Genomic DNA, 13322 nt, shown 5'->3' with positions numbered 1-13322 from the left:
TGCTATACAGGACCAAAATTCGAGGAGGCTGATTGGAGTGGGTGAACAGCATGAGGGGCTATATTTTCTCAAAGGGGTGGTTTCGGCAAATGCTTGTAAAGCCTCTGAAGTTGCAGACTTTGATCTTTGGCATAAGAGAATGGGACATCCGTCAAATAAGGTGCTAGAGCTGATTTCTGCAACTGATATTTCCAGTAAAAGTAGTAGAAATTTAAGTTGTGATGTTTGTTTTAGAGCAAAACAGACTAGAGAGATGTTTTATTCTAGTGAGAATAAAGCCAAAGAATGTTTGATTTAATGCATTGTGATTTATAGGGACCTTATAGAGTTTCTGCTTCTTGTGGAGCTATTTATTTTTTGACAATTGTTGATGATTGTTCTCGTGCTGTGTGGATTTATTTATTGAAAGGAAAACATGAAGTTGCTTGTGTTTTTAAGAATTTTATTGCTATGATTAAAAGGCAATTTGAAAGGAATGTGAAAATTATTAGGAGTGATAATGGCAGTGAATTTTTATGTCTAAGAGAATATTTTGATGAGCATGGCATATTGCATCAGACTTCTTGTGTAGGAACTCCCCAGCAAAATGGACATGTAGAGAGAAAACATCATCACATACTTAATGTGGCGAGAGCTTTGATGTTTCAAGCACACTTGCCAATTGATTTTTGGGGTGAATGCATTCTTACAGCTGGATACTTAATTAATAGGACACAATCTGCAGTTTTGAAGGGAAAAACTCCTTATGAAATTCTCTTTGGACAGCCCCCTTCCTATAATCACATTAGGACTTTTGGGTGTCTTTGTTATGTACATATACAACTTAGAGACAAGGATAAATTTGCCAGTAGAAGTCGTAGGTGCATTTTTATGGGATATCCCTTTGACAAGAAAGGATGGAAAATATATGATTTAGAAACTTCTGAATATCTAGTCTCAAGGGATGTGGTGTTTGTAGAAACAAATTTTCCATATGCTACACAAGTGACTGCAGGTGATAGTTCCACTAGAAATGTAGATGGGCCTAACATGAATAAGAATTGGGAAACTGTCGAAGAAGAGGAGGACATATTGGACAGTGAGAAATCTTTTGAAGACAGTCCTACAACTAAGGAAAATTCTGGTGACATAGCTGCCAAAAATAGGGAAGATGATTTAGAAGGTGAGGGAGGGATTGTAGAACACCAGCTGGGTCGAGGACACAGGGTCAAACAATCATCAACTCGTCTCAAGGATTATGTGACAAATAACGTGAGATTCAGCCCCTCGAAGCATTCATCTCTTCAATCAACTTCCTCAGGTATTTCTTATCCCATAGCCAATTTTGTCAATTATGATAAGTTTTCTTCGCAACATCAGTCCTTTTTAGCAAGCATAACTGCAGGTTCAGAACCAGCTTGTTATAGTGAAGCAGTCAGAGACAAAAGATGGCGGGAGGCTATGAGAAAAGAAATTCAAGCCTTGGAAGACAATGGGACTTGGATAGTGGAAGACTTATCGCCTGGGAAGAAGGCTATTGCCAGTAAGTGGGTGTACAAAATAAAGTATAATTCAGATGGTAGCATTGAACGATGTAAGGCTCGGTTGGTTATTCTTGGCAATAATCAAGTAGAGGGTGTCGACTACCATGAAAATTTTGCTCCCACCGCAAAGATGGCCACTGTTCGTATTTTTCTCGGGGTAGCCACTACAAAGAACTGGGAACTGCATCAAATGAATGTGCAAAATGCTTTCTTGCATGGAGATTTAAATGAGGAAGTTTACATGAAAATGCCACCAGGTTTTGCTTTTCAAAGTCCTGAGAAAGTGTGTAGACTTCGCAAGTCTTTGTATGGGTTGCGCTAGGCACCACGCTGTTGGTTTGCTAAATTGGCAGCTTCTTTGAAGGAGTACGATTTTCAGCAATCTTCCTTAGACTATTCGTTGTTTGCTTTTCGTAAAGGGAATGTGCAAATACATATTCTTATCTATGTGGATGATCTTATTATTTTAGGTAATGATGCCATGGCTGTGCAAAAATTCAAGGAGTATTTGAGCAAATGTTTTCATATGAAAGATTTGGGAAGGTTGAAATATTTTTTGGGCATAAAGGTGGCGAGAAATACTAAAGGGATTTTTCTATGTCAACGAAAGTATGCTTTGGATATCATCTCTGAGGTCGGTTTGCTGGGAGCTAAGCTAGCAAAAACTCCTCTTGAGCAAAATCATCAACTTGCTCTTGTAGAAGGAGATGATGCCAATGACCCAGCACAATATCATCGACTGGTAGGAAGGCTTATCTATTTAACTATTACATGGCCTGAATTAAGTTACTGTGTGCATATACTTGCTCAATTTATGCAACATCCAAAGAAGGCTCATTGGGAAACTGCGTTGCGAGTAGTGCGCTATTTGAAGGGAAATCCTGGTCAAGGCATTCTCTTGCGAGCGAACTCTGATCTCAATTTGTATGCTTATTGTGACTCAGATTGGGCAAGCTATCCTTTGACACGACACTCCTTGACAGGTTATTTTATTTGTTTGGGCACTTCTCCTGTTTCATGAAAAACCAAGAAACAACAAACCGTTTCTCGTTCCTTCGCTGAAGCAGAATATCGCTCAATGACTACTGCAGCTTGTGAACTTAAATGGTTAAAGGGTTTGTTGCTGTTCCTTGGTGTAGAACATTCTGGTTCAATGCGATTTTATTGCGACAGTCAATCTGCTTTACACATAGCAGCAAATCCAGTATATCATGAGCGTATGAAACACATCGAAGTTGATTGTCATTTTATTCGTGAGGAAATACAAAATGGAAATATAGAAACAGCTCATGTGCGTACTTCTTTTTCACTAAAGCTTTGGGGAATGACCAATTTCAGTTTCTTCTTGGCAAGTGGGGCATTTCGAATCCTTATGCTCCAACTTGAGGAGGGGGGGGGTGTATTCAGGCAATATTGGATAGCATAAATTATGCAGCAAATAAAGGAACAGTATTTTAGGATCTTTAGCTATATCAGTGGATGTATTTTTAGTAGTTTATTTTGTATAGGAAATCTTGTTTTGTACAGATATAGAAGTTTATCTTTAGTAGGAGTCTTTTCTTGTATAGGAGTCTTTGAGCTGTATATATGTTGGGATGTTAATGAGAAAGGGGCATCTTTTCGACCTCAATATTTCTGTTTTCTTCAACTATTAATCGCATTTATTAATAAATATTTTATTTTATTAGTAAGTTTGTTAATATTTGCTATTATGTAACAACAAAAATTTTTTACGATTAATTTATAGTATTTATTAATAAATGATATTAATTAAAGTTTAAATTATTTATTACATTACCTCTCACATGAGTAAGAGTATTAATTATTGGATCAATATTAATTTCATGTATAAACTCACTAACAGATATATTGTAACAAATCTAAAGTTCTATTTGCTTCAAGAAAAATAACTGATATATAAAAAATATTTTTCGTGAAAAATGTTTCCTTAAAAAATATTTTTCATAAAATTATTTTGTTATTTAGTTGCGGTGTTAAATTAATGGTATGTATTTATTATAAGTGTTTTCAATTTTAATAAGATTATTAAAGTCTAAAAATAAAAAAATCTTTCTGTTTAAAAAAAAAGAGAAGTCATTGTTCTTAAAAATAACTTAATTTTTATTTTTTAAAAAAATAAATAAATTAATTTTTTAAAAAAACATTTTCAATTCATTAATTTTTTTAAATATTCTAAATGTTAAAAAAAATTTTAAAAAATATTTTTCATGAAATAAACATAACAGAATTATTATTTTCTTAAAGAATAATTATATGAGCATGTGCGAACAAATTAGTTAGAAGGTCAATGAATCGTGTGAAAATCCAAAATGCTCAGAGTCAATTTAGTCTGCAAAAGACCATTCAAAACGTTTTGTAGAATTCTGCAAACGCACATTTTTACTGTTAATTTTTAAAAAGGTGTAACCCATCCAAGACGTTCATAGGATGAAATTCTCCTTCTCATGAACATCTCAATAATTTATAATATGACATATTTTTATAAAAAAAATGACGTTATCAATTTGTTAAAAGTAAAGAAATACGAAAAATTACATATCAATGAAATAATAAAGTAAATATATCAATTAAATATAAATATGTATTTAAGATGAACTATTTAAAATTTGTATAAGAGTTGAAATTGAAAATTTTATCTACTCGTATATATATAAATAAAATAGTTTTTAATTTGAATAAAATAAAATATAGAAAGTTAAATGACAGGAAAGATAAAGGAAAAAAATTATATTGTACTCACAAAATGAGAGGAAAAGCAAAAAAATAAAACTTGAAAAATCCCATATAATTTTATATTATATGATAGGAAATTATCAAATTACTTAAATTTAATTTTCAAATAACAATTAATAATCAAATTTTAATTTAAATTACTCGCTCCCTCTGCTACTGAATGTTAAGGTCATAAGTACTGAGATTATTTTGGTTTTTTAGCCGTACAATTCACCTAATTGCTAAATTTAAGAATCAACATCAATATTAATTTCATGTATAATTAAATTGACCAACATCAGTATTAAGAATTTTTTTTCAATCGTTTGGTTGATTTTGTTGAAATCCTTAATTAAATTAAATTATTGGATATATACTTAATTGATCAAATGTAATATAAATGTAAATAGACTGTTCTTATTTTCTTAATTATATATTTTTATTACTCTTTGTAGAACTCTGCAAAGGCTCTATTAATTGAATAAAAGTGTAACCCATCCAAAACGTTCAGCTATGTTGAAGTCTTTAATCGGATGAAATTCTCCTTCTCATGAACATCTCAATAATTAAACTGACTTTACTCCAATGCATACAAATGTTATTTTTCATAATATTATATGGATAAATTTTGTTATGAAAAGTCAATCACTATATTATTTCTCTGTATATTCTGTATTCTATATTCCTATTTAGGATTTCTTATTTAGGATTTCTTCTTAATTAGTAAAACACAATTATAGGAATCAATTGTATATATATACCCATGTACAGATTAATTGATATTAAGGAGAATCATCTCTTTCTACATGGTATCAGAGTAGGTCATCTATCTAGGGTGACTATTTGTTCTCACCACCCAGCTCAGGAGAGACCTTGGCCGCCGACCGGCCGTTTCGACTCCAATCAACATTGCTGGCGTCGCCTCAACCCCCTCATTCTACCACCGTGTCGTTGTTCGATCCAAAGATACCATTAAAGGACTTCTGAGGTTTGGCTCTCAGATTCTATTTTGGTATTTGCTTGATTTGTGATTTTGGGTTATTTTGCTGCAGTAAGCACTTTGGATTAGCGTTTCTGTTAGTTTTTTTTTTTTTGTCTCAACAAATGGCAGACAATAAGAATGTTATTTTTGATGTGATTCCGATGATGACTAAGATCACGGAACACAAACTTAATGGTTCGAATTACCTGGAATAGAGTAAGACTGTTAGGGTCTATTTGCATAGCATTGATAAGGATGATCACCTTACTAGAGATCCACCTATGAATGATACACGACAAACTTGGCTAAGGGAGGATGCTTGGTTATTTTTGCAGCTTCGGAACTCGTTTCACAGTTAGGTAATTAGTTTAATTAATCACTGTGAATTTGTTAAGGAATTGATGGATTACTTAGATTTTTGTATTCTGGTAAAGGGAATATCTTCCGTATTTATGATGTTTGTAAGGTATTCTACTGGCCTGAGAAAGAAGATATGTCTCTCACGGCTTATTTTATAGATTTTAAACGGGTATATGAGGAACTTAATGTATTGTTGCATTTTAATCCTGATGTGAAAGTTCAGCAGGTCCAATGGGACCAACCGGCTGTTATGAGTTTTCTTGCAGGCCTTCATTCAGAGTATGAGACTGCTAAATCTCAGATTCTCTCTAGTTATGAGATTTCCTCTTTGCATAAAACATTCACACGGGTCCTTCGTATAGAGAGTAACCAATCTTCACAAACTGCAGAGTGTTTTATTAGTAATCCAAATGGACAACAGGGTAATAGAAGAGGGAGTAGAGGAGGAATTACAGCAACATAAGTAATCGCCAGAATGGAGAGGCTAGTTCTAATCAGACTCAAGAGGAGTCATTTGTTATTATTGCCATGAGCACAGCCATACAAAATATAATTGTCCGCAACTTCAGAGGAAAAATCGATCACAGATGGCAAATATGGCGCAGAGGATTCTACAAAGATCTTCATCTAAGAAAACTATTTTGGTATCGGCAGAGGATTTTGCACGCTTTTCCCAAGATCGTGCATCTCTAAAGCCTACGGTTCCACATCGCGATCACGAGTCGTGTAAATCCACAACATGCCTTGTGTCTTCCTAATCCAAACGGGTTATTGATTCCGATGCGATGCATCACATGACAGTAATTCTAGTCTTCTATCTACTTTTCACTAATCTCACTTCTTCATCAAGTACTTTAGTTGATGGTTCTACTTCTTGTGTCATGGGTTCTGGAACTGCGAATCTGACTTCATCAATTTCTTTGTCATTTGTTTTGTGTCTACCAAAATTCTCTTTTAATCTACTTTCTGTTAGTAAACTTACTCGTACATTAAATTGTTCTGTTTTCTTTTTCCACCAGTGTTTGTTTGTGATCTTATGACAAAGCAAATTATTGGTAGAGGATTTGAGTCGTGGTCTCTACATTCGAAAATCATGTACCGCGGTCGCTTGTTTGCTCTAGTACCTTAACACCTCTTGAAGCTCATTGTAGATTGGGTCATCCTTCTTTGTCTACCATGAAGAAGCTATGTCCTCAGTTTCAGTCTTTATCAGTACTAGAATGTAAGTAGTGTCAGTTTGCAAAACATCATCATTTGCCTTCTGTGTCTAGAGTCAATAAATGGGCTTCATCCCCTTTTGAGTTAGTTCATTCTGATGTTTGGGGTCATTGTTCTGTTACTTCTAAAATTGGATTTCATTATTTTGTTACTTTTGTTGATGGTTACTCTCGTGTTACCTGGTTATATTTAATAAAGAATCATTCTGAGTTGTTTTCTATCTTTTGTGCCTTTTGTAATGAAATCAAAACTCAATTTAATATTTTTGTGCGCATATTAAGAAGTGACAATGCCAAAGAATACTTTTCAGCACAATTTTAGTTTTATATGATACAAAATGGCATTCTTCATCAGTCTTTCTATGTGGATACCCCATCCCAAAATGGCATGGCTGAAAGAAAAAATCAGCATCTTCTTGAGGTAACTCGTGCTCTTCTTTTTCAGATGAAAGTTTCTAAACACTTTTGGGCGGATGCAGTTTCTACAGCATGCTTTTTGATCAATCGTATGCTATCTTCTGTCCTTAATGGTGATATTCCTTATCGCTTTGTTTCCTACAAAATCTTTGTTCCTGTTGAACCCCATATTTTTTGTTGTACTTGTTTTGTGCGTGATGTTCGTCCACAGGTTACTAAATTGGATCCAAAGTCTCTCAAATGTGTCTTCCTTGGGTACTTCCGGCTACAAAAAGGGTACTGCTGTTTCTCTCCTACTCTTAATCGTTATCTTGTTTCTACAGATGTCACATTTTTTAGTCCACTCCATTTTTTCCTCAATCATCTGTGTATGAGAGTCAGGGAGAGGAGGATGATCTCTTAATATATCATGTCAACCAATGTCTAGTCCTCTTCCACAAAATTTATTCCTTTTGTCTCTAGACCTACTCGTCCTCTCGTTGTTCATGTTTATTCCAGAGATTGAGATTCTCGACTGCATCCTCCACCACTACTTTGTTGGGAGATCTTGTACCTCATCGATCATGATTCGATCTAGACTTACCCATTGCTCTTCGTAAAGGTAAACGCTCATGTACTTACCCTATCTCTTCTTTTGTTTCTTATAATCAATTGTCTTCTTATTCTCAGTGTTTTATTAGTTCTTTAGACTCGATTCCTATCCCTAATACTGTTGGTGAGACACTGTCTCATCCTGGATGGTGTGCTGCTATGAAAGAGGAAATGGAGGCTTTAGATACTAATGGTACATGGAATCGTTGCCTTGCCCACCTGGTAAGAAGGCTATTGGTTGCAAATGGGTATTTATAGTTAAGGTAAATCCGATGGTTCGTGGCTAGGTTAAAAGCACGCCTTGTAGCAAAAAGGATATGCTCGGACATATGGGGTTGATTACTCGACACTTTTTCTCCTGTAGCTAAACTTATACATTCGCTTGTTTATCTCTTTAGCACTACATATGATTAGCCCTGCACCAATTAGATATCAAGAATGCTTCCCTTCATGGTGATCTTCAGGAGGAGGTGTATATGGAGCAACCACCTGGGTTTGTTGCTCGGGGGGAGTTGGGTAAAGTTTGTAGGCTTTAGAAGTCTCTTTATGGCTTGAAACAAAGTCTTAGGGCCTGGTTTGGAAGATTTAATGAAGCAGTACAGGAATTTGGTATGCAAAAGAGTAAGTGTGATCACTCAGTATTTTATAGGCAACTGAGTGGCTCTAATTCTCTGGTAGTCTATATGGATGACGTTGGCATCATTGGGAGTGACTCTACCGGTATTTCATCTCTTAAAACCTTCCTCTAAACCCTTGGCCCAAAGACTTGGGATTGTTAAAGTATTTCTTGGGTATTGAAGTTATGATAAGTAAGAAGGGTATTTTCTTATCTCAAAGAAAATATGTCCTCAATTTATTGACAGAGAAAGGAAAATTAGGTGCTAAGCCTTGTAGTGCACCAATGACTCCAAATTTATAACTGTTAGCAGGGGATAGTGAATTGTTTGAAGATCCAGAGAGATACAAGAGATTGGTAGGAAAATTGAACTATCTTATAGTCACTCGTCCTGACATTGCTTATGCCGTTAGTGTGGTAAGTCAGTTTATGTCTTTCCCAACTATTGCTCATTGGGAAGCCTTGGGACAAATCTTATGTTATCTGAAGGGTGCTCCGGGAAAAGGTTTGTTATATAGTAATCATGGGCATTTGAATGTTGAATGTTTTTAGATGCCGATTGAAATTTGGATCTAAGGTTGACAGGAGGTCAATTATTGGATATTGCGTTTTTGTTGGAGGAAATTTGGTGTCTTGGAGAAGCAAGAAGCAGAGTGTAGTTTCTCGATCTAGTGCTGAATCCGAATACAGAGCCATGGCACAATCAGTATATGAGGTAATGTGGATACTTCAATTACTAGATGAGACAGGTTTTAAGACCTCCCTGCCTGCGAAATTGTAGTGTGATAATCAAGCTACTCTCCATATTTCTTCTAATCTGGTGTTTCATGAGCGGACCAAACATATTGAGATTGAGTGTCACTTTATTCGTGAAAAGATTCAACAAATGTGATCATCTCAATATGACACATCAAACTGAGAGCGTTAGGAGATATTTTCACAAAAGCTCAATGGATCTAGGATTGACTACATTTATAAGAAGTTGGGCATGATTAACATCTATGCTCTAACTTGAGGGTGAGTGTTATGGAAAGTCAATCACTATATTATTTCTCTGTATATTCTATATTCTGTATTCCTATTTAAGATTTCTTATTTAGGATTTCTTCCTAATTAGTAGAACATAATTATAGGAATCAATTATATATATATATATATACCCATGTACAGATTAATTGATATTAAGGAGAATCATCTCTTTCTACAAATTTTATAGTTATTTTGTTTCAAATAAATTATAAAAAATTAAATTTTTCTAAAATTAAATTTTTTATTTTATAAACTTTAATATTTTTATTTTTAAAAAATGAAATAGCCATAAATTATAGCCTAATGGGGCTCTAATTAATCTTCCCAAGACTCCTTTGGTTGTAGTATTCTTGCTTTGAGAATGCAAATCTTTATCCTCCTCTGATTTTATTGCTTCCAATTTTTGCTACTCTTTCTGGACTATCTGGGGGTGATATTTAGATATTCTGCTTGTTTAGTTGTGCAAGCAGCTTTGTACTTACAATATGGATGCAGCATATTGTAATTTGGATTTCTTTTCTACTTTATAATATGCATTTTAGTATATTTTGTTCTCTTTTCAGTTTTTTCACTTAGTATGCTGTTGTTTAGGTTATATGTAATGGGTGGCCTATCAGCCTGGTTTAATCGACAATGCTTATGTTAAATTTTTCCTAATCTTATAACTAATAAAATTTTTGCTTATAAAAAGTATCCTCCCAAGACTGGCGTGTTCTTCACTTCGAAATTAAAGTATAAGGTTGGCATTTGTAAATGCTTGACAAAAATTAACAGGGCAGCCACTCACATAATATAATATAAAATATTAAACTATAAAAAATTTTAGATTAACTTTAATTTAAATTTCAAATTATTAGATTAACTTTAAATTGAATTTCAAATAACAACAGCTAATCAAATTTTAATTTATAAATATGAAAATTAAAATAATTAATTTCTAATTAAACTCTTGTATTTATTTAATAACAATAAAATAATTTTAATATTTTAATTTAAATTATTATATACAAATTATAAATTAGTAGAGTTGAGATGAAAATTTGAGGGGTTGGGGTCAAGGCGAAAGTGGAAGTCGGATTTCTCAACGAGGATTTTCTTCTTTTTTATTTTTTATTTTAATTTATTATTATATAATATAATATAAATTTATTTATTAAAAATAAATTATAACCTAGAAATATAAGTTTTAAATATAATATATAGATATATTAAAATTAAATAAATAAAATAAATTATTTTTAATAAAAATAGTATATTATTATTATATGTATTTCGAGAATTCATGAGTAAAAGCCTTCTCTTCATTTCTATCTCATCTAATATTAAAAGTAAAAGAAGAGAGTAATTGGCCCGACTTATAAGTTGATTAAACCTACTTATAAGTCATTATTTATGTTAACTTATTTATTTAACAAATTTTTATAATTTATAAGTTATAAAAAATTTAGAGGAAAGAACTTTTTATTTTAATACTTATAAGCAGATGCTTATAAATTAATTTGATCAAATATTTTTCTTTATTATCCTTATTTAATTTTATAATTCAATTATATATCTTTATTATATTTATTATCATATTCACTTTAAAAAATTATTTTTAATATCTAATACCTAATATGATTTGATATATATTTTTTATTATCTGTTCTGAAATTTTAGGTTTTAACAGTTTATTATTTTATTAATAAATAAAAAGTTTACTTTTTTATGAAATAAAAAAAAGTTTACTTATTATAACGAGAATTTATTTATATTTATCACGTTATTTATTAATAATATTATATCACATTAAAATAATAATGAATAAACTTATTAATATTTATTATTGATAATAAATAAAAATATTAATATTTATTATTAATATTATTTTTTTATATTTCGCGGCTATTCCTAATCTAATTGATTAGATTAGCCATTTACGCAGACTGCAAATATTGTCTCTTTGGCAACAACTCAATTCATGGTCAAATTCCTCGCACCATATCTAACTGTTCAAACATTTTTTTTCTTTGATTTGTCTAACAACAGTCTTGTAGGGGAAATCCCTGCGGAGCTTGGTTCCTTACTAAAGCTCCAAGAGATCTATTTAGAGGTAAATAATTTAATAGGGACACTCCCACCATCTTTCGGGAACCTGTCGCCCCTAGAGAAACTTATGCATATCAAAATCTTTTGAATGGAAATCTCCCAGAAACTTTAGGCCAATTGATAAGTCTAAAGGTTTTAACAATTTTTGAAAATGGATTTTCGGGTACCATCCCTCCCTCCATCTTCAATCTTTCTTCGATCGAGACTGTAGACTTGTCATGTAACCACTTCCAAGGGAATCTTCCCCTGGGCATTGGAAACTCTCTTCCAATTCACTGGCACCATCCCAATTTCAATTTCTAACGCCTCAAATCTATATTTTCTTAATCTATTCGGAAATGATCTCACCGGAAGAGTGCCTTCTCTCGACAAGTTGCATGGGCTTTCAGTATTTGGGATTGGTGACAACAATTTAGGAAGTGAGAAAGCTGATGACTTGAGATTTTTTTCCACTTTAACTAACGCCACATATTTACAGACTCTAGTGATAACCTACAACAACCTTGAAGGAACTTCTTGAACATATCGCTAACTTTTCAAAGGAGCTCTACTGGTTTGCCATACAACACAATCAGATATCGGGAAACATCCCAGTTGGAATGCAGGTTCTTGTTAACTTGGAAGCTTTCTATGAAGGCAGGAACAAACTCTCAGGTACCGTTCCATCTGGCATTGGAAAGCCTCAAAATCTAAAATTGCTTCGCCTTGGAGGTAATAATTTATCGGAATATATTCCATCATCTCTGGGAAATCTGCCAACTTGTTTCAGGGGTCTATTCCTTCCTCTTTTGTTTCATTAAGAGGTATTAGAGAGTTAAATCTTTCTCATAACAATTTGTCAGGCAAGATTCCAGATTATTAAAGAGCTTCAACTCAATAAAGCTTGGATTTATCTTACAATGATTTGGAGGGCATGGTACCAGTACAAGGAGATTTCAAGAATTCTAGTGCTACCCTGTGGCAGGAAATTAAAGTCTATGTAGTGGCAAGCCTGATTTTGGGCTACCTATGTGCAAGTTTGAACAATCAAGGAGAAGACCAGCTGCAAAATTCCGTTCTGCTCCCAAATTTTCAACATTATATATATATACATTGGTCTCTTCATTTAGCTACCGATTATATATATGTTTGTGTGTCTTGCTACTTGCTGCACTTAGCTTCCTAATTGCTTGTTGCTACATGTGCTTTCCACGTATCAATATTGTAAAGGTTTATAGGCATTCACTTCGCCACGGATCATTCATTCCAATATCATAGGGAACGGCTCCAGAGCATTTTCTACAGGCCCATCGTCCATCATGTAGAAGTTCTTCAATGCTGAAATTCACCTTTATAACTTCCTCCAATACTTCCAGAGCTGCCGAAGTATCGAACTATTGATTTTTAGAAGAATGAAAATGCAATGAATCAATGAAATCATTTATTTTTCAAAATATATATGATTTTTTATTTTGCATTTATTAAAGAAAATTAAACTCGTCTTTTGATCCCCATACTATGAGGGAATTATTACAAATTCCTAGCTTCCTTACGAAGGACTTCATGATTTTTTCAATAAAATTAATTTTATTGAAGTAATTAAAAAATAGTTTAATTCTAATGAAAAAAAAAGTTTAGATTATTTTTAGATTAAAACATTTTCAAATTTAATTTCTAAAATTAATTTTTTAATATTTTCACAATATATTTTAAAAATTGTATTTTTAACAATTTTACTTTGATAATATCAAATAAATCTTAAGTTTGTACACACACATGTGTCTTCC

Source organism: Hevea brasiliensis, chromosome 14 (assembly GCF_030052815.1).
Source record: "Hevea brasiliensis isolate MT/VB/25A 57/8 chromosome 14, ASM3005281v1, whole genome shotgun sequence".
Lineage (NCBI taxonomy): Eukaryota > Viridiplantae > Streptophyta > Magnoliopsida > Malpighiales > Euphorbiaceae > Hevea > Hevea brasiliensis.
This window is presented reverse-complemented; position numbering follows the sequence as displayed.